This window comes from Vicugna pacos, chromosome 28 (genome assembly GCF_048564905.1).
Source record: "Vicugna pacos chromosome 28, VicPac4, whole genome shotgun sequence".
Lineage (NCBI taxonomy): Eukaryota > Metazoa > Chordata > Mammalia > Artiodactyla > Camelidae > Vicugna > Vicugna pacos.
The window spans coordinates 15,999,193-16,020,222 of record NC_133014.1 but is presented as its reverse complement, the minus strand read 5'-3'; the positions used below and the strand labels follow the sequence as shown (position 1 = coordinate 16,020,222).

The 21,030-nt window shown below is 43.8% G+C and overlaps 1 protein-coding gene and 1 non-coding gene across 5 annotated transcripts in view; one reads left to right on the top strand and one right to left on the bottom strand.

The window, feature by feature from the left end:
* CTNNA2 (catenin alpha 2) overlaps positions 1–21,030 on the top strand; it is a 933,346-nt gene that overhangs the window by 190,959 nt on the left and 721,357 nt on the right. The window lies entirely within an intron of this gene.
* Positions 7,339–7,442, bottom strand: LOC116285936 (U6 spliceosomal RNA). Its single transcript, XR_004195704.1, has one exon. It is a non-coding gene; the product is annotated as a U6 spliceosomal RNA (small nuclear RNA).

Sequence of the window (21,030 nt, the reverse complement as noted above, 5' to 3'; positions counted from 1 at the left end):
AACTACCAAAAGCATAATAAATAAAAGAGAAATTTGATAAGTTGAACTATGATTAAAACCTTTTTCTCTGTGAGAGAGAATGCAGAAGAAAAACCATAGACAGGGAGAAAATACTTGTCAGTTACGTATCTGATAAAGGACTTGTATCTAGAATATATAAAAAGCTCTTAAAACTTAACAATAAGAAAAGGAACCACCAGGTTCCAAAATGGGCAAGCGACTTGGGCAGACAGGTCCGCAGTGAAGAGATACAGATGGCAAATGAGCACATGAAACAGTGTTCAGCATCACTTGTCACTGGGGAGGTGTAAATTAAGACAAGAACGAGATTTCACTATGTGCCTCCCAGAACTGATGACGTCCCCAAATTAACAGCAAACGCTGGTGAGGAGGACGTGGAACAGTAAGAATTCTTATTCATTCAGACGCAAAGTGGTGTAGCCACTTTGGAAGCCAGTTCGGTGGTTTTTTTTGTTTCGTTTTGTTTTTTATAAAACTAAACATAGAATTTCCATACAACCCATGAGTCTCAGTCCTAGGGATTTACCCCGCTGATTTGAAACTCCTGTCTCTAGAAAATCACCAAACCTTGTTGCATTTATTAAAAATGTATGCTTTTTATTTCAGAATAATTTTAGATTTACAGAAAATTTGCAAAGGTAATACAGAAAATTTCCATAACCCTACACCTGGTTTTCCCTGTTATTAACATCTGATGTTATTTTGGTACATTTCTAACAATTAATGAACCAGTGTGATACATCATTAGTTGAGCTGAGCACAGTAGTGAAAAAATACATAATAATTAGCCCTTAGGCGTATGTGCTTAGCAAAAGCGGGAAGGACCAATGCAGTGTGGATGGTGAAGTATTCTTAAACTGCCTCGCAAAGAGTGGTAAATTATACATCTGCATGAATAAAATGGGAAATTTAGTGTAAAAGATTGCCAGCTCAAAACTATTGCCTTTAATACCTTTTATTGAGGTCCAGCCTCAGTAAAACTGTTCCTGCCTTTCACAGAAAAGATTTCAAGAGGCTTGCACGGATATACAAAACACAGTAAGAAAGAAAATAGAAATCCGTGGAAAAGAAGGAAAAAAACAATGGCAGTGATTCGAGAGGAGCCAGGAAAATGGCTCATGCGCCTACACGTGGGTGCCCAGGCGTGCCGTTCATCCTGAGCCACCCCAGGGTGGGCCAGGCGGCAGGAAGGGGCGTGGCGGGACGTGGGGGCGAGGGACTTTGCAGCGGACTGAGACTTCAGTTCCAGCTCTGCCGTCTTCATGCCACATGCGCCGTGTGGCGTGGGGGCAGGCTACTCATCCTCTCTGCTCCAGGGTTTGCATCGGGCACGTGGAGCTCATCGTACACACTCTTCCAGGACTGTTGTCGTGAGCGCGTGACAGGATGCTTAGCACCAGACGGAGCAGCTGCGGGCTCTGAAAGCCTGGTGGCCAGGGCCTTCACTGTAACATCAGTGTTCTGCTTCTTGCTGCAACTGCACGACAGAGTGGGCTCTTAGGTTTAGCGCAGACCAGTGTTTTTGTTTGTTTGTTTTGTCTTTTTTTTATTGAAGTGCAGTTGATTTTCAGTGTCAGTTTCAGGTGTACAGCCGAGTGATTCCCTTACACATATACATACATATGTTTTTTCTTTTCAGATTCTTTCCCATTATATGTTATTACAAGAAATTGGATGTGGTTCCCTGTGCTCTGTAGTAGGTCCTTGCTGTTTATCTATTTTATAAGTAGTAACGAGTGTCTGTTAATCCTCAACCGCTACTTGATCCCTCCCCAGCCTCTCCCCTTTGGTAACCATTGTTTGTTTTCTACGTCTGTGAGTCTGTTTTTGGTCTGTAAATATAATTTGTGTCATTTTTTTTTTTTTTTAGATTCCACATATAAGCAATAAATGATACTTATCTTTCTCTGTCTGACTCACTTCACTTAATATGATAGTTTCCAGGTCCATCCATTCTAACAGGCCAGTTTTAAATGTAGTGTTTTATGATATTTTCATTATAAAATTTTAAAAACTCTTTCAGGAAGATCACTAAATAAACTTCATTTCATCTGAGTTTCTGACCCCAACCATGCCTAAAGGAAGTACTCCCCATTACCACACACACACGAGGAAGCTGGTTAGCAAGCATTTCCCCCCTAATAGCTAAGTCTGTAATTCAATCAAAAAGGCATTTGACATTAACGTCTTGAGTAACAACAGGGTAAAATTGTCCCAAATGAAGCTGATTCAGAGAGGCAGCCTTAATTACGATACATGCCAGCAGCTTGATGCTGCCCAGGCCGTCCTCATTAACAGTGGATCCCTCTGAAGCTGAGACTGAGCGAGCATGCTTTTGGAAAAGAAAATAAATGGGAAGGCAGACAGCTGCTAAAGCCACGCAGAATCGTGCCAAGTGCACGCCCTCTGCGGTGACACACCAGGCAATGTGGAGAAACCAGACCTCACGCTAAATCGTGGCGATGCGGTCCCGTCATGGTGAGGCTAAGCGGACGGACAGCTTCGTCCTTAGCAGCTGATAATGGGCTTCCTGTTAAATTGGAGAGAAAAGCAACAGGTGAGTGACTTCTTTCTAAGAGTCACTGCCTGATGCTGTTTACCTGTTCTTTTGTTCCCATGAGTCAAAAACTCATCCCCCAAGGCCTGGTCCCTCCACTGGAGCTCGTGGTTCCTGCCCTGTCACCCTCTGGAGGACGTGACTTGGGTGGTCATCCCACTCTGGAGTGACCAGTTTCTTCCTTTCTACTGCAACAGTCCAAACAACAAGCAAATCTCACAGTCGGGTAAGAAACACACGGAAAGTCTCACCTAGTTGCAGACCCCCTCCCACCACCACCCCGTTATTCTGCTTTTTTTCAAACAAAACTTCTCAAAGAGTAATTCACACCCACCCATTCAGTTTCCTTCCCCGCTGGTCAGTTTTCTTCTCACTGTGCAATGTGATATGGACAGAAGCACGTGGGGACTACCAGGAGCCCTGTGCGCCGACCCCTCTGCTTGGGAAACGACACGTCCATGCAGTCGAGCTGCCTTGGTCGGCCTCGGAGTCCGTGTCTCCTTCCCCTCCTGCTCCCACTGCTCGGCGTGGCCGGGGAGCCACAGTCCTGAATTTGATGGCCGTATTTCCCATGCGTTCCCCCCATCGTTTCCTTATGAAAATGTTCACGCAGAGCAAAGGTGGACAGTTGCACAGGGAGTCCCTGCACCCGTGAAGCCACTGCCTCAGTCCGCCGTGGACGTGTTGCTGTTCTCTCTCTGTCACAAGTCTCTTTCCCATGAATGTTTTTTGGCCAGTTTACCACGTTGTGTAAATGTCTAGTGCACAGCGTAATGCTTCAGTCATACATTGCATGTGTGTGTTCCTTTTCACATTCTTTTTCATTATAAGTTGCTGTAAGATATTTAATTCAATTCCCTGTGCTCTACAGTAGAAACTTGTTTACTTCCCGTGAATTTTTATAATAAATTTGCTGTCTCTGAGTGTTCTCCTTCTCGCCTGCACCCTTCTGGCTCTCAGGCTGACCGCCCCATGGGACCTGCTCTGGTCAGTCATTGGGTGCAGCCGTGTCTGGCCGTCTCTCTCTGCAGCTTTGCCCTGCCTCCCAGTAGCATCATCTGAAGTTGACGGCCACCCCTCCCTCTGGGGCCACCCCTTTCTCTCACTGCCCTTGGCCTCACAGCATCTCCTTTCCTCCATCCCTTTCTGGTTCCACGTCTGCTTAAGATTCTAAATTTTGGCGTGTCCCGGGGCCCAGGCCTGGGCTCTCCTTTCTTCTCTCCTCGGCAGCCCCCTCTGTATGCTCTGTGTGACTCTAAACCTTTTACCTCTGGGCCTTGGCTGAAGACACATCTCTGTAATACTGCTCCCACTCAAACCAAGCACAGCCTTCTTTAGTTCCCCCCACCCCTCACTTAGACGTGGGACTAACAGCTCAGTTGCTTAAGTCAGCGGCGTGCGTTCTGCTTTGTCCCTCCCCCTCTGTCTCACGTCTGAAGCCGTAGTTTAGCTTGAGCAGCCTGACTCCAAAACACACCCTACGCTCACCCGTGCTAAGGCAGCACAGCAGCGCTGCTCCGGAGGCTGGCTGCTGACTGTGTGATGTCAGTTAATCTCCCATAGGCCTCAGTTTCCTCATCTGTGCAATGGGAATAATGCTTGTACCTATTTTATGTGGTAGTTGCTACTATAGGCAAAGTGTGTAGATCAATGACCAACACACAGTAAGCATTATGTAAATGCTAATTTAAAACACTCGTTCAGAAAGGCCTTTCTCCCAACCCCGCCATAAAGAGCAAAGTAGCACACACACGCGCACACACACGCATGCACACATGCACACATACATATTTGGTGGGTGAGGGGCATCCATAAGCCAAGTAAAAGAGAGGGTACGCTTATCAGGAAGGGTTCTGCTGAGAAACAGAACTGGTAGGATATGTATGTACATGTATTAAGAGATTTATTTTAAGGAATTGGGTCACATGATTGTGGGGACTGGCACGTGGGCCAGGCTAGCAGGCCGGGAACCCAGACAGGAGTCTTGAGGCAGAATTCCTCCTCCTTCAGCAGTTCGTGGTCTTTGCTATTAACGTCTTCCAGCTGATTGGATGAGGCCACCCACATTACCAAGGGTGATGTCCTTTACTTAGAGTGAACTGATTGTCAGTTTTCACACATCTGCCAAATGCCGTGACCCCAGAAGCCCGCATTAGTACTTGATTAAATATCTGGGTGCTGTATCTTGGCCACGATGATAGATCAGTGTGATCATTGACACGTTAGACTAATGCAAATTGATACATGAGACGAATCGTTACTTTGGGCAACAGTTGCCAAATGATTCTTTGTGAATTTGAAACAATTACATGTAGATGTGAGTTCGTGTGTTTTCCTTAGAACCTCCATGTTATGCAGTGTTTATCAGCTTTCTTTTGGAACCATGTTCCCCCTTGGTGCTGAATTTCTCTTGAAAGACCCTTAACCTACCAGATGGGGCTCGGTGTTACCGACGCCGGATGGAGGTGTCCTGTGGCTTCTCATATGTGCTCGGGGGGCCAGGGAGGGGCTGCTTCTGCCAGAAGCCACCTGGTACAACCAGCCATTGTGTGTCAGAATTCTTGTTTGTCAAACACTGATACCAGTCCCATCGAATCCCAAAATTTTAAGAATTAGATAAATGCCAAAATCAAAGAAGTTACGGACACATGGAACACTTTTCAAACTGAATGTGACTCTTCAACTGCTTTTTATAAAGACATGGCTTTTAAAAACATGAAACTAAAGATAAGCTGAAAAGCTGTATATTCTAAATAAATAGGTACATTTTTCTGTTTTTGGTTAAATCCATGCTTTCGGGTTATATTTCTTATTTCAATGTGAATGATTGTAAGGCTTTAATGAACTGTTGGCATGAAATCATTTGAAAATGCTACTTAAAAAAAATGCTCCTAAAAACCAAAAAGAACAACTCAAAATTGTTGGTGCTATTAAGCCAATCTGGCCTTCTGTTCTGAATTTCTAAAGATAATTGATGCTGTGTAAGTCCGTGCGTACTGTTGAAATAATGTATTTCAGTGTTTTTGCCATTTTTTTGGTACTCTTTGTGCTCTCATGGATGGAATAAAATCCGAGCTCAAGTATGGTTGTCTTTTTAAAGCATAAAAGTACTTAACAGCATTGCCTTTTAAAAAGCCCTTAAAATGTGCACTCTGTTTCAGTGGGCTGCAATTTGTTGCCTTTTATGATAATTATAAAGTTCATATGAGGGTATTTAAGGGATGAAAGATCAATACATTCATTAGAATATGATCTTTTTTTTAGTATAGGCAGAGGAAAAACTAACTGGTTTGCATCCGATTGTACGCTTTATGAACTTACTGCTTTGGTAATTTATTAAATATCACAGTGAAAAAATACTGACCTAGTTTTGTGTGGGCTTCCATTGAAATAGCAGGAGTCATTGTAATATTACATAATGAAGCTGAAATGCGTTGTTGAAAATATAAGCGTCACTGTTATAACTAGTGTGTCTCCATCCCATGCCGCCAGCGCTGAACGACGGGGTGGCTCTTCTTGGCGCAGTGAACGCCTGAGCGCTCCAGTGCGTTCTGCTGTTTTCCACGAGAGAAAGGCAGCAGGATGGCATCATCGCTAATTAAGCTGTGTTTCTTTCTTTTCATCTCAGGTCTTAATTTCTCATCTAAGAAACAGTATCTTCAAATGAATTATTCTCTAATATCTCGTATATTTTGATCTTGTTGTTTGGAAAAAAAAAGAGGAAGAAGAATTAAGACTAAGTATGCACAGCCCTGTGTTGGGTTTTTAAAAAACATTTTCCCGGCTTTATTGAGACATCACTGGCATGTAACATTGTGCAAGTTTAAGGTACACAGTGTCAAGGTTTGATACACACATACTGTAAAATGTTTATCAAGATAGAGTTAGTTAACACATCCCTCACCTCATATGATTAGTGTTTTGTTATTTTTGTTGTGGTGAGAATATTGAACATCTGCTCTCTTAGCACCTTTGACATGTGCAGTTCAGTGTTGTTGACTGCAGTCACCACGCGGTTCCTGACATCCCCAGAATGCATTCCTCTTACGACCAGAAGTTGTACCTTCTCAGCAACATACCCTTATTTCCACCACCCCTGGCAACCATTAATCTGCTTGCAATGAGTTCGGCTTTCCGAGAATCCACACGTAAGTGAGATCATACAGTGTTTGTCTTTCTCTGTCTGACTTACTTCACTGCATGGATGCCCTCGGAGTTCATCCATGTTGTTGCAAATGGTAGGATTTCCTTTTTTTAAGAATGAATTCTATTCCATCACAGACTGATCCTTGCCAGCACTGATCTCTTGGCTGTTTGATAACAGACGTCCTGAGAAGGGCGAGGTGATGTCTTATTGTGGTTTTGGTTTGCCTGATGGTTAGTGATATTGAGCATCTTTTCATGCACTTGTTGACCATCTGTATGTCTTCCTTGTAAAAATACCTATTCAGGACCTGTGCACGTTTTTAACTGGATTATTTGGTGTTTTTGCTATTGAATTATACGAGTTCCTTGTATAATTCGTTTAATTTTTTTTAATTGATGTATATTCAGTTTACAATGTGTTAATTTCTGGTTACAGCATAGTGATTCAGGTATGTGTGTATATATATATATATATACACACACACACACACACGTACATATATATATTCTTTTTCATTAAAGGCTATTCCAAGGTATTGAATATAGTTCCCTGTGCTGTACAGAGGACCTTGTCTGTCTGTTCTGTATACAGAGTTTGTATCTGTTAATCCCTCCAAGGCATGGAGCGCTTCACAAATGTGCATGCCGTCCTTGTGCAGGGACCACGCTAACCTCTGTGTCCGTCCAGTGTTGGTGTGTGTGCTGCCAGAGCGAGCACCTTGTGTGTTTCCGATATTAACCGCTTGTGAGGTGTACGGTTTGCAAATATTTCCTCCCATTCTCTAGGACGCCTTTTCATCTTGTCGATCGCCTGCGTTGGCTTCTGATTAACCACCCCCGACATGATTAGACCCTGATGAGCTTCCTCTCTAGTTGTGAAGACAAGGCAAGTGCCAAGGAAAACTTTGTGGGGGGAAATGCCGAGGAAGAAGCGTTATTCAAGAAGATAGTCTTTTAACTCAATATTGGGAAACAGATCTTTACATTGTTTGGGGCTTGTTATCTGAGGACAACAAATAGATTTCATGATTTTTTTTTTCAATTCAGAATAAGGTACGGTCTGCATAGAGTGTTCTGGAGCTTGGACAGTAAAGCCAAAAGAAGTATTATAAATAGCTTGACAGTAACTGACCTACTTATTGCAGCTTTCAGACAAGACCTGGTTAAAAACCAGCATCTTTAGTTTGTATTTACACTTCATCAGTGGTGCTCTCACTCAAGCAAATGAAGATAATCACTAAAGTAGATTGTATTCTGCTCTTTCTACCCCCATGTTCAGCATTTAAGCAAAAGATAATCCTGACATGTGCAGTTCCATGAAGTTAATAATAAAGACCTTACATCCATATAATGTAGGGATGATAAAGATCTTATGTCTGTAATAGTGATGGTCTGCGGTCTGGTTCTGATGCAGTTCAGTTGTCTATAACTCATGTATCCACACCATTGTATGTTGTTTGTTTTGACTCTAAATGACTCTCTCCTGCTCCAAGAGTGCCAGAGTACGTTAGAAATGCTTTCAAAGATTGGAACAAACTCTTTTTGCAGGATTAGCCATTAGTTTCCTAGAACTTTAACCTAGTGCTTCTGTCCCCGTCATCTGTGGAGTCTTACTCGCATAAGTTTTTCTATCTTTCCGTTGTTTCTAAACAGTCCTACTCGACAGTTTTGAGATGGAAAATTTCAGTAAAAATCCGCCTCTTCTCTTCTTTTTCCATCTTGATCAAAACTGTACCCCTAATATTTTTGGTCTGTTTTCTTTATCATGTTCACTTTATATTTCTTTATAGGAAAATAAGTTATCAGCTCAAGCCAGCTCTTCTGGGTGTGGAATAAGATTGATGCTGCAATGCTTCCTCCTTGTTTTGTTGAATAATTCAACTTTATAGTCATCTTGCACAGACCCTGACATTTTTCTTTCACGCAGGAGAAACTGATTTGAATTGATTGCACGCTTTGATCCCCAGCTTCTTTCTGTGCAGCTTCTCCTCCGTTGCTTTTTCCATCCAGGAAAATAACTATTTTGGTATTTATTACTTGTGTGGTTTTTTTCACCTTGACTATCAATATTGTCTGTTTATATCCGCTCTTTCCCCTTTATCTCAAAGGGCATTGCAAGGTAAAAAGTTAAGTGATGCATTAGACATACTGAACCACTTATTATTTCTTATATAGTTTTCTAACATCTCTGCACAGAAGCATCATTTTCCCATTTCTGTGCAGGTCATCATCAAACCCAGTACAATCAAATACCATCCATCTGTGTTACAATAAAGCCGCGGTCGCAGAGTCATGTAATGTTTGATCGGAAAAGGAACTTGAAGGTTGCGTTGTTTCTTATAGATGAGGAATCTGACCCCTCGGTATTGCCACCTAAGACGTGCGTTAGATTTCACGACGCATGAGAGCAGGATCAGGGCTAGAGGATGGGTTCTCACGTGGGACACTCTTTGTTCTGTACTGTTTAGTATGAAGTAATCAAATTGATGTAATCCGTATTTAAAAGCTTCAGTTGGCTGTGTGGTTCCTGGGAATGCATCAGGGCGCGGATTAAGGCGGCATCTCACCCCATCCACTTACCCGTCCCCTTAAAGAATAGGACTAGTGAGGTGGTTCAAGGATGTGTGGGTCAGTGGCATCCTTGGGGACACACAATTACACAATTAGGTGACAGTCCTAGTGGGTCCACACAGGAGGGACCAAGGACACTTTAACTTAAACTCCCAGGTCCTGCTGTCCAGTGGGGAAGGTGTAATTCAGTGTTGTCAAATACTGGAGAGGAATTCATTGAACAATTTATAATAAATGCTGGTTAGCACCGTATATGAATCACCCTTAATAAACAAGGTTTCGTGTTAAATATCTTATCTTTGAAACTTAAAGATAACAGTAGCCTTGGTTTTTTACTTATTTTAGCCATGTTTCCAGTTATTTCAGTAGCTCTGGCAACATATTACCAATGAAGTAATCATTCAACCAACAAAAACATTTTGTGTGTGTTACATTAGCAACAAGTATGTGGAGTCATATTCAAATTGCAGCAGACATGTATACATACATTGAAGTCTAATAACTGAACAATTTAGGCCAAAAATGCTGTTGGAAAGGTATGCATCACTAGTATGACTCAGACAACCCACAGCAGACTAAACTGCTAATGAAGTGGGTAAAGGAACGGTGATTTATACTTAAGATGCGTAACAGCAGCCTTCAGTACTGATGGCATTCAACAACAAGGTCCTGCTGTAGAGCACAGGGAGGTGTATTCAGCGTCTTGTAGTGACCTGTGATGAGAAAGACTATGAAACGGAGTATATGTGTGTATATGGGTGATGGAAACATTATGCTGTGCACCCGAAGTTGACACAATGTTACAAACTTGATTATACGTCAGTTTATAAATAAATAAACGCGTACACTAAAAAATAGATAAATAAATGCTGCTGACATTCAGCGGCAGACTCTGCTCGCCGAGCTGTTTTGTTTTCCTCCTGGCGTAAAAGTAAGCTGCGCTCACCACCTTGTTCTGCGGGCAGCTGAGGACGTGAGACGGGGCTCCAGTCAGCGGAGTGCTGACAGACACGATGCGTAGCATTTCTGTTCCTGGTCCCTGAAGCCCTCGTGCCGTCCGCTGCCTTCCAGCCTCCTTGTTGGAGGATGAAGATAAGCCAGTGCGAGGCTCTGACGATACAGGTGTCTGGGTCCTTAAACCATCAGGTCTCCCCATCCCCGCACGTGTCCCTCGTTGGACTGCGACTGCGGCAGGAGACGGAAGTAAACCTTTGCCACGTTAAATGACTGAAGTTTTGGGTGGTGGCTTAGCCGTGACGGGCTGAATGTTACAATGGAAGTTCAAAAAGTTGCGTCTGTAAGAACCAAAGAGAACTCATCTGTAAGAAACAAAGGCCGGATTTGCATTCTTGAACGAGTCTGAGGGCCCATCAAGGAAAGCCTTACTGCTTCTTCAGAGGCTTCAGAGCAGGCTCTGGGGACGGAGGGGGTCCAGGGAGAGGAGAAGGAAGTGAGCGGGTTAGACAGCCCCTTCCTGGAACTGAAGACCAGGATGTTAGCGGAGCCTTTTCCCAGAAGGTGGTCCTAGAGGTAAGGGCACGAGGTGACCAGAGAGTCTGTCTAGGCTAAAGGGTAACAGAAAGGCTAACGTGTGGTCCCCCAAGCCAAGAAGGGATGTGCCCCAGACTGGAGCAGAAGCCGGGTGGCTTTGCTTTGAGGTCCTCTTGTGGTGTCTCTGGTGTCTAGTAGGCATGTGTATAGAAGCAGGAATAATTAGAGGTTATGGTAGAGCGTAGAAAAAGGAATTGGAAATTAAGGATCAGAACTATTTCTTTCATCGTCCTTCAACAAGAAGACTCAACGGGCTTTTAGTTTACCCTCAGAGATACGCTTGTGCACAGTGTGGTGAAGACGAAATGAAGACATACGTGTGCAAGTACCTAGCTCAGTGTTTGTCTCAGTGAACGTTTGTTGATCGTTGGCTGAAGTGATGTTTATTTTTTTAAAAATTACAGGAGAAGAAAAGAGTACCTCACCTCTTTGTTACTCATGCTCAGAGACATGTCACTTTTTTTTCCCCAAAAACCATCTTGCAAATTAGCTGCATTCCCTGACTCCATGTTTTCATAGATTCTTTTACAGAAGTGGTTTTCAGACTCCAGTATGCATTAAAAATTGCCTGGGGAACTTGTTGAAATATGAATTCCATACACACACTGAGTAAAAGTCTTGTATGTAAGAGAAGGAGAGAGAGAGACGCGTAGAGCCGTCACTTAGCTCCTAGGCTGCCCGTCCAGTGAGATCTGTCCCTGCATCCGAGCGTGTGCCGCGCACCGAAGAACATACGCCATCTCTTCCGCATTAAAGGCCGGCTTTGGCTGCAAGCAGCGTTTCTTCCCACAGGAGTGCGGTGGAATCCTGCCTCATCCTCACCGTGTGCTTTAAAGACCACCTCCAGAGCAACTTCTGGATGTCCGCAGTGAGATGCGAGCGTCCTCTCTGGGCCCAGCTGAGACACCTTGCAGCTCTGACAGTGTGCGTTCTGTCCCGTTGGTGTTATGTTTCTGGCGTACTTGCTCATTTTCGCCCTTCTAGCATTCCCAGATTATAATTACTCTGAGAATGTTCTTATCTGTGTACACTTCCAATGCCCAGTACATATGTTCTTACATTTAATAGGAACTTATTTTTTTTAATGAATTTCATTACTGAGACCTAATCCAGCCTGAAGCCTTATGTCAGACAGGTCGATATTCAATAACCACTTTCAGAATCAGTGAGTTTGTAGTAGCGCCACGTGCCTACAATTGTCAGCCATGAAAGGAAGTATCATTTGCTTCAATTTGGGGATTAAGGCTTGAGAGAGACCATTAGTGATGTTTCCAGGAGATTCAGCAAACGTGAAGCTTTAGACACAGACACAGCCCCAACGCACACACACACATACACACACACACACGAGTCACACGCAGCCAGTGAGAGCCCAGCTGGGGCTTTTGTGAAGCTGGGCATACCTAGGTCATGTGAATGTTCTGAAAGTTTCTTTCGTAGGATCCTTGTTTCCCTTTGATGAGCACCCCATAATCTTGATTTATATCTGTCCGGGTCCTCTGGATTGTTAAATGTGGCCTTGTGTTATCTCGCCAGTTTGAGGGCACATTTGATCTTGAAACTGGAGGGCCCTTTAATCAGTCAATGTCCCTTGGGCCAACTGGCTGGGATGCTCCAAGGACCGGGGTGATGGCAGCTGGCCACCCCTGCGGGCCACTTCTGATTCTGAGGAAGCGAGACCCTCCATAAGGTCAATTGAGCATTTTCATCCTGCGGCTGTTTTAACAGCAGGGTCTTATACGAGGTCGAGACTGCAGACGTTCCTGGATTACGTGCCTGTTCAGATTCTTCGCACGCTCCTTCCTCGTCCAGCTGTTAGTGGAGGTTAACCAGCCCGTCACTGTGCCTCCTCTAGTGATGGTTTGGTTTGCAGTTTTCCTTAAGCGCTGGTTACATTTTGAACTGCGGGAGTAAGCTCCTTAGAAACGCTTATCCACGGGTGAGTTGAGGAAGCCTTTAAGGGCGAAACTAAATTTGAACTGATCTTTTGAATAATTAGAAGTTCCCTGGAGGAGGAGATCCTGGAATACTGGTGCCATTAGTATTTATTTCCTTTGTTATTTTTCATTTTTTGTCATAGCCTTTGATTTTCAGCAGTTCTGCAGTGATGGAAACGTTTTCTATCTGTCCTGTCAGATGCAGTCACCACTTAGCCACCTGCGGCCACTGAGCACTTAAAATGTGACTAGTGTGAGTGAGGAACTAGAATTTTAAGTTCCTGTAATTTAATTTAATTTTGAATAGTCTCCTTACTGGACAGAATAGGTCTGGGCAGTGGGCGGGTCTGCCCCTCCCCCCCAGAGGCGTGCGCAGTGTCTGGGGGTGTTTCTGGCTGTCAAGGCTGGAGGGGGCGCTGCTCACACCCAGCGGGTGGAGAGCAAGGGTGCCCCTGAGCTTCCTGCAGCGCACAGGGCAGCCTGCACATCACAGGACGATCTGGTCCAGAGTATCAAGGATGCTGAATCAGAGCAACCCTGTCTGGAGTCTGAGGTTTTTCAGAGGAGAATAGTTTCATCTTCTGAGTGCCTAACAATTTGTCGTTATGTTTGTTCATGGCCTCTAAACTGCAGAAAAAGAAATAGAACAAAGAGACCAAATGGTCAATACCAAAAGCATTGGAAGCACATCATTTTGGGAAAAAAAAATAGAGACAGTCGAGTGCTTCGGAGACACACACAGTGCAGGTTACAGTCCTTGTCAGCTGGCCGAAGCAGTGAGCTCCCCAAGGACGGGATGACGCCGAAGGTGGACAGGCTGACCGTCGGAACACTGTGTGCAGGCAGACGGGCATAGTCAGTGTCCGTAAAACTGCTCCATGTTACCAGGGCAGATGTTAATGTTAACATTTATCATCTTCGAAATATGAGCAACACGTTTTAAATTAATATAGAGAAAATGAAAATAATCAAAAATTACTCATTCTATTTCTGATTTCTGAAAGCGATACATTGGCCCTTTTCTACACTTCTCGGTAAGTTAAGTAACCTGGGCCTTATTTTGTAGTCGAGAGCGGCAGCCTCAGAGAACTTACCCGCCAGGGTTACGATGGCTGGTCACCCTCAGCTTCTGGTTTCAAACCTAGTTCTCACTGTAAAGTAAGGGGAGTATGTCCCTTGCTTGCGTGCATCTGCCTTGCTGTGTTTTCAAATGAAGAAGCCATTGCCGAGCGCTCAGGAGGGCGACCGAGCACAGTGCTGGCTACGGGGCAGAGCAGGGATGGAGCCCAGCTTGCGCTGAGTGACTTCGAACGCTGTGAAATTTCTAATCACAGCCAGCTTCTTGTCACTGAAAGCCGGGACTGCTTTTGTTTTGTTTCTCCAAATAAAGCCACCTATTAGGTGGTGAATTCTGGTGGGAAGGTATGTGGATTGTACCTGTTTCTTTATAAGACTTTGTTTTTTAGGGCAGTTTTAGGTTTACACTAAAAGTGAGAGGGAGGCACAGAGATTTCTCATGGAACCCCTGGCCCCCCATATGCACACCCCCCCATTATCAACATCACCCACCAGAATGGTAGGTGCCTTTGTAACCAAGGGTGAACCTGCACGGAGCCGTCATGAGCACCCCAAGTCCGAGGCTCACAGTGCACATTAGGATTCACTCTTGCTGGTGTACCTCCTTCGGATTTGGGCAAATGTATAATAACATATATTCATCATTATAATACCATTCAGAATATTTCACAACCCTGACAATCCTCTGTGTTCCGCTGACATCTCTCGCCTCCCTCCTCAGTGACCACTGATACTTTTATTGTCTCTGCAGTCTTGCCTTTTCCAAAATGTCCTGCAGTTGGAATCAGACAGGATGTAGCCTTTTCAGATTGTCTTCATTCACTTCCATACACATTTAAAGTTCCTCCGTGTCTCTTCACGGCTTGATAGCTCGTTTCTTTTTAGTGTTGAATAGTATTCCAGTGTCTGGATGGACCACAGTTCATTTATTCATTTGCCTACTGTTTGGTTACTTCCGTGTCCAGGTTTTTGTGTGGACACAAGTTTTCAGCTCCTCTGGGTAAATACCAAGGAGTGTCAGATAAAACCTAGTTTAAAAATTGATCCTGTTCTCTCAAACTCATTTCTCATAGGTGGCATCTGACTTTTCATGTCCTAAAAAGTCAGCATTCATTAAGCTGATGGTAGAAACTTAGAGCGTAAAAGCGCCATGTATACTGGAAGCTATTATCTTGCTAGTTGACACGGCACGCTGCTCTAAACGGAATTCTCTTTGAGCCTTTTTTCACATAAATTAAGTACGTATAATGAATTTTATGAATATTACCACATTTTTATAAAAATACTACATTACAAGATGCAACAATTTCATATGCTTTGTCTTACAATGAGCTGTTGCCTGAGTGGATGATGATGGTGATAATAATAATAGTTTGCTGCTGTTTTTCGGTGGCGGGGGTGGGGAGGGGGGCAGAGAACACTCGCTGTCCTCTGAAATGCTGGGACTCCTCTCTGTCTTTCCCTTCCTTCCATGACCCTTCCCTCCCTCTCTTCGTTTCTCCTTTCTTTTTACTAATGTTTATTAACTACCTACAAGATTTCAGATGCTGGGGTAAACCCTGGGGGTGCAAAGGGAAAATCAGTTTGATATTAAGGAAACTACACTTACCAGGTCCCCTCACACCTTGAACCGCTCCCCGTGAAGGATCAGCCCTCCAGATACCTGCGTTCCCACAGCTCGTCGTGTCACAGTACAGTTGGCCCTTGAACAACGTGGGTTTAAACTGATGGGTCCACTAATGGATTTTTTTTATTTGGTAAGTGCTGTGGTACGACGTGATCCATGGCTGGTTGAATCCACGGAGGTGGAACCATGGATATGAATGTGGAAGGCAACTTGGGGCTTGAGCACCTGTGGATTTTGGTGCCCTCAACGCATCCTAGAAGCAACCCCCATGGGTACTTAGGGACCGCTCTTGTTAATATTCAATGTGCTAGGCTGCTGTAACCGAAAGACACAGACATCCAGTGCCCTAAACAGACAGCCAGGCAGCTGCTTTCTCTCTCAGGTAACAGTGCAGGGGGGGAGGGGTCGAGGTCTGGCGGGCAGCTCCGCCGTCCTCAGCGTGAGGCTTACACCTCCTGGTCCAGGTGGCTGCCCCTTCCTCTCTCAGCCAGTGCACCTCAGAAAGAGGGACAAAGGCCAGGGGAACACAGACCTAGTAGTCTTAAGGGCACACATCTCAGCCACTCAAACCCCGTTTTTCAGAACCGGATGACAGGATTACAGAAGGGCAGAGGATGCTGGGAAGTGAAGACTTGGCTGGTGGCCACGTGTCCAGGTGATGCTCTCAAAGGATGGAGGCAGCAGAGAATGACCTTATGGACCAAGTGCCAGCTGGCTGCATACCTGTTCCAGCAGTTAATGCTTTGGTGTTTATACATGACACACGCGTGCTTACGTGCGCTCTACCTTGATAATAAGCATCACGCTGGCCTGGAATGTCTGGTCGTTTTCATGTACTCAATGAATAGCAGCCATGCAGACTCCTGTTAGACCCTTGATAACATAGAATGAATTCTGTAAAAATGTTCAGAAACCTACATGTAGCATTTTTCGTGGGTCTATCAAACATGAAGTACTGTTTTAGGAACTTTCTATCACTCTGGGAATACGTGGGTTTAGAGCTTGCTTACTTAACGCTTTTCTTTCCCATAAGCCTTCCAACGCCATTTGCTTCCAGAAAATAAATTGGAACAACATTTTTTTAAAAGGCATCCAGTGAGTTGGAAACAGCCAGGAAAACTAGAAAAATCAGAGTGAACAGCACTATGTTATAAACTGAAAATGCCATGAATATATTGATCATAAATATAGATAAACATATATATCTGCATATAACACATACATGTATATGTATATCTGTCTGGGTTAAACATTTTTTTAAATATTTTAATTTTAATTTTTTTGCTTGTTTTTTTTTTTCTTTTTTTTTGGAGAGGGAGGTAATTAGGCTTATTTATCTATTTATTTATTTAATTTAAAAAATGGAGGTATAGGGGTGGAACCCAGGACCTCGTGCCTGCTAAGCATGCATGCTGCCACTGAGCTAGACCCTCCCCATATTTAAAGATTGTTTTTTAGGTACATGTGACAGAAATCCAATCCAGATTAGGTTCAGCAAGAGGGAAGGTGTCCTATGGATAAGGAGGATCTTAAGGCACCCAGGGGAAGCTGGGAATAAAAACTGAGATGCCCCGAGTCTCCCTCTGTATCTCAGCCTAGTCCCTTTATGATCTGCGCCGTATTTTTTTTTCATACTCACAACCCTCTTTTGTTTTTCTGTCCACAAAGCACTAACGAGGGGGATGCAATCTGAGTTTGCACAGAGAGAGGCAGTGTTGCTGCACGACCTTGGATGAGTTAGGACAGCGTCTGGGCCGCTGTGATGAGGCTTGGGTGAGGTGCCAACCCCTTGACTGTTGTTTTCAAAGGTGGCCACGCCCAGTCCTTCCTTGTTCCTTTGCAGGGTGGCTCCTCTGCGTCTGTCACCGGAAAGTGGAGTCTGTTTTCCCCACCCCTGGAATCCGGAATTACCTTAAGACTTGCTTTGACTGGCACATTGTGGCTGGCGAGTGAGTTTTGCGCTCAGGTCTGCAGACGCTCTGTAGCTTTCCGTTCTGTCCTGTCATAATGCTGACCTTTGAGGACCAAGGCACGAAGGCCCCCAGGTGAAAGACTAAACAGGAAAAGGAGGGAGCCGTCCCAGCCAACCCTGGCCCCCAGCCGACCCTGGTCCCCAGCCAGCAGCCAGTGCCGATTGCTAAACGTGAGCTGAGGGTGTTTTCAGCCTCCGGCACAGCGGGTCCTGTGGTTGAATGTGACTGTGTGTAAGTTCAGGGGACCCTTGCCACTCCTCACCCCAAGTCATGGAAAATAGAAATGGGTTTTTCTCTGTGTGTGTGTTGGTTTTTAATGCAGTAGGAAGTAACTGGGACAACCTTGTTCTAGTCATTGTGTGTCGAGGATGGGGTCACAGCGGAACTTGGGGTCTGAGTAATCAGTGTGAGTAGGATTTGAAGGCACCACTCCTAAGAGAGCTTCGGGAGGTGGCTGTGAGAATAAGGTGTGGTTATATGAGCAAACAGGGCACTAAGACTGAATTTTAAAATATGTATTCAGTCATCGAATATCCACAAAATAGGGACATTCGTTTTTTTTGAAGTGCACCCAACAAAACGATACTCAATTTGCATAAAGCCTATGACACCTGATTTCAGGTATTCTGTGCCTTATGCTGTCCTTCACGCTCACCCTGCTCTGCTAAGAAGGGATTGGTCCCTCAGCTCCTGTGGCAGGGGAACCATTTCCTCTTACCTTGGACATTTGTGACTTTCAAAGACGAATTACTCCCTGTGGTTCAGCTGGCATCAGTCACATGGGCCATGAAGTGTGTCATTGATGCATCTCTCAGAGCCGTCCCTTGTGACAGGACTGTGTCTTTAGTACTGCCAGGCCGTCTAGGTGGAGCTCTGCTTGAGACGGGGCAGTGCTCTTAGGAGAGACCTAGCGATGGCGGCAGCTGCTGACAGATGGACGGTGCTGGGTTCCAGCCATTCGGTCTGGTCGACGAGGCACGAATGACACTTTAGGAAGCAGATCTGACAACAGCTAAAGACCTGGATCTTTTAACATTCTGTTTTAAAGATTCTGCATTTTTATGGAATTGTGGTGATAGAGGATGCAGACCATTATATCTATCTGAATTTTTTTATCTATTCTCTGTTTGAATTTGTCTTCTTTCAGCCATGTTGCTGGAATAGAGTGACTGCCTTAGACTGTGGCACCACTGGTATTAGCATTTCTCAAGGGGCTGAAACCAAAATTGGCAAATACAAAGAATCAAATCGTACTGGAATTTAAGGGGAAGTTCTAGTATTTTTAAAAAATGAAACTTGAGGCCCGTTAAGGTACAGCAGAGAGGGAGAAAGCATGTGGAACGGTTTTTGTATTTTGAAAACAAACAAATGTCATTTTCTATTGTTCTCTTCATTGTCTTCACCCTTGAGCGTTTCCACTTGGTGTTTCATATACTACAGGATTCCCAGCACCACTGCCCCCGACAGGAGCCATGTGCTGCTCTAGAATAATAGGGAGAACTTTACGTCTTATTGTAGTTTCTAAATTTGCTAGATAAATCTCCTAAATTCTCCTTCTAACTGTGGAGATAAGGAAATACCTGAACTCGTAACTCAAAATTCTCTCAAAGGTTGGCAAGGGTATAACTAAGTGAGAGGTGACCCTGAGAATTACTCATTAATTATTAATAGGCAAGGGTCATACGATTATATCGCTATCTGTCTGTCTATCTGTCTGTCTGTCTAAAATTAAAGTATATTGTTGTGTCAGTTTCTGGTGTACAGCACAGTGTTTCAGTCATACATACACATGTATATATATGTTTTCATATTCTTTTTCATTATAGGTTACTACAAGATATTGAATATAGTTCCATGTGCTCTACGCAAGAAACTTGTCGTTTATCTATTTTATATATAGTAGTTAGCATTTGCAAATCTTGAACTCCCAATTTATCCCTTCCCGCCCACTTTGACCCCGGGTAACCTTAAGTTTCTTTTCTGTGTCTGTGAGTCCGTTTCTGTTTTGCAAATAAGTTCATCTGTGTCAAGAGAGGCATCTTAAAATAAATCTTAGCCTCCTTCGCAATTTACCTAAACTCTAGTGCAGAAATTACAATGCACAATCAGATTTTATCCTTGCAGAAGAATTCCCTATTCTTCATTTTTGTTTTCATCTCTTTTTCCAACTCTCCCCAGTACCTTACCCACCCCTTCTCCCCGGCACACACAAAGGAGATAGAACACGCAAGAAAGGAGGGAAAAAAACAAAGGTGGAGGCTTGCAGGACAGAGGAAGTAAGACTTCAGAGACAGATAAATGGGGAGGCAGACCTGGGGCTTTCATTTCAGCGCGGCCTCCGGCGTCTGAGACGGGAGCGCTTGATACTAACCTCAGAGCGAACGTTTCACTGGGGTTCTAGCTCATGAGGAGGAGTAAGTATGTGTACGGGGCCAAGTCATCACGGGTAGGGTAAGTCTGCCTTGTTTGACACCTAAGTCTTTTATCTCTCTTCACACGTATCATTGGCTTCACCGTCCTACCGTCAGGCCCCCTATTCTGCTGACCGTTAGGAGGGCATGAATGGGTCCCGTGTGGCTGATCTGACTTCCTGCAATGAAACGGGACAGGCTCTTAGTGTTTGTACCTCAGTGTTTGTGGCCCCGGAGCAGGCGTTCACTGGAGGCTTACCTGCCCTGTGTCTAAATACTAAAGTTGTGAATCAGGCTGACAAACTGTCCATTAAAATGTGCATGCTCTGCCCTCCCGCCTTGACAAACATATTTCAGCTTCACACTGGTGAAAAATACAGGCAGTGTTAGATTATTTTTATGATGCAAAGTCAGCAAAATTTCCAGGTCAACTGACTTCAGATACTGCTGTTCAGTTGGGTGTTCTGTTGATGGGCTGCATACATAATACAATAAAGTCATGTGTACAAACTATGGTATATTTTTGCATAAAATTTGTTTTCTTGCCTTCATTTCAGCACAGTCACAAATTATGTTATTATAGTAAAGATTTTCACATAATTTGTGTTCTGTTAAGAGTAATCTAAATGATAGAAAAATGTAATAATCAAGTACACAAAATCTACATGTGTTTTTTTCAAAAATTAAAATGGAACAATGTAAAAAGTATAAAATATTTTGCATGGATGATCTAAAAAGTTACTTTTCCTCTAATATATTCAAATGTAGCTTCTAAAATTAAAGGGCACAATAAATATATAATAATGACAAATTTTTAAATCACTTTTAAAATAATCAAGCTGATAATTTCAGATAATATTTTTAAAAAATTAAATTACTTCTCACTAAATTTGTTTGTGAAAAGAAATTACTAGCAATTGTTCTGTTCCGTGGCTTTCTAGTTGCCAAAATAAAAAACCTGTATCATGATTGACACATGCTACATGGGGACCTAAATTTCTGCAAATTTAAGGGCGATATAAATTGCTTAATATTATATTTATCTGCCCCCATGTGCAGCTGGTGTGCATATCATGGTATTTTGCATGTGACTCAGAACCACAATTTGAAACAGGAAGAGAAGGAGAAAGTAGTCACTGAACAGCACTGTGGAGGAATA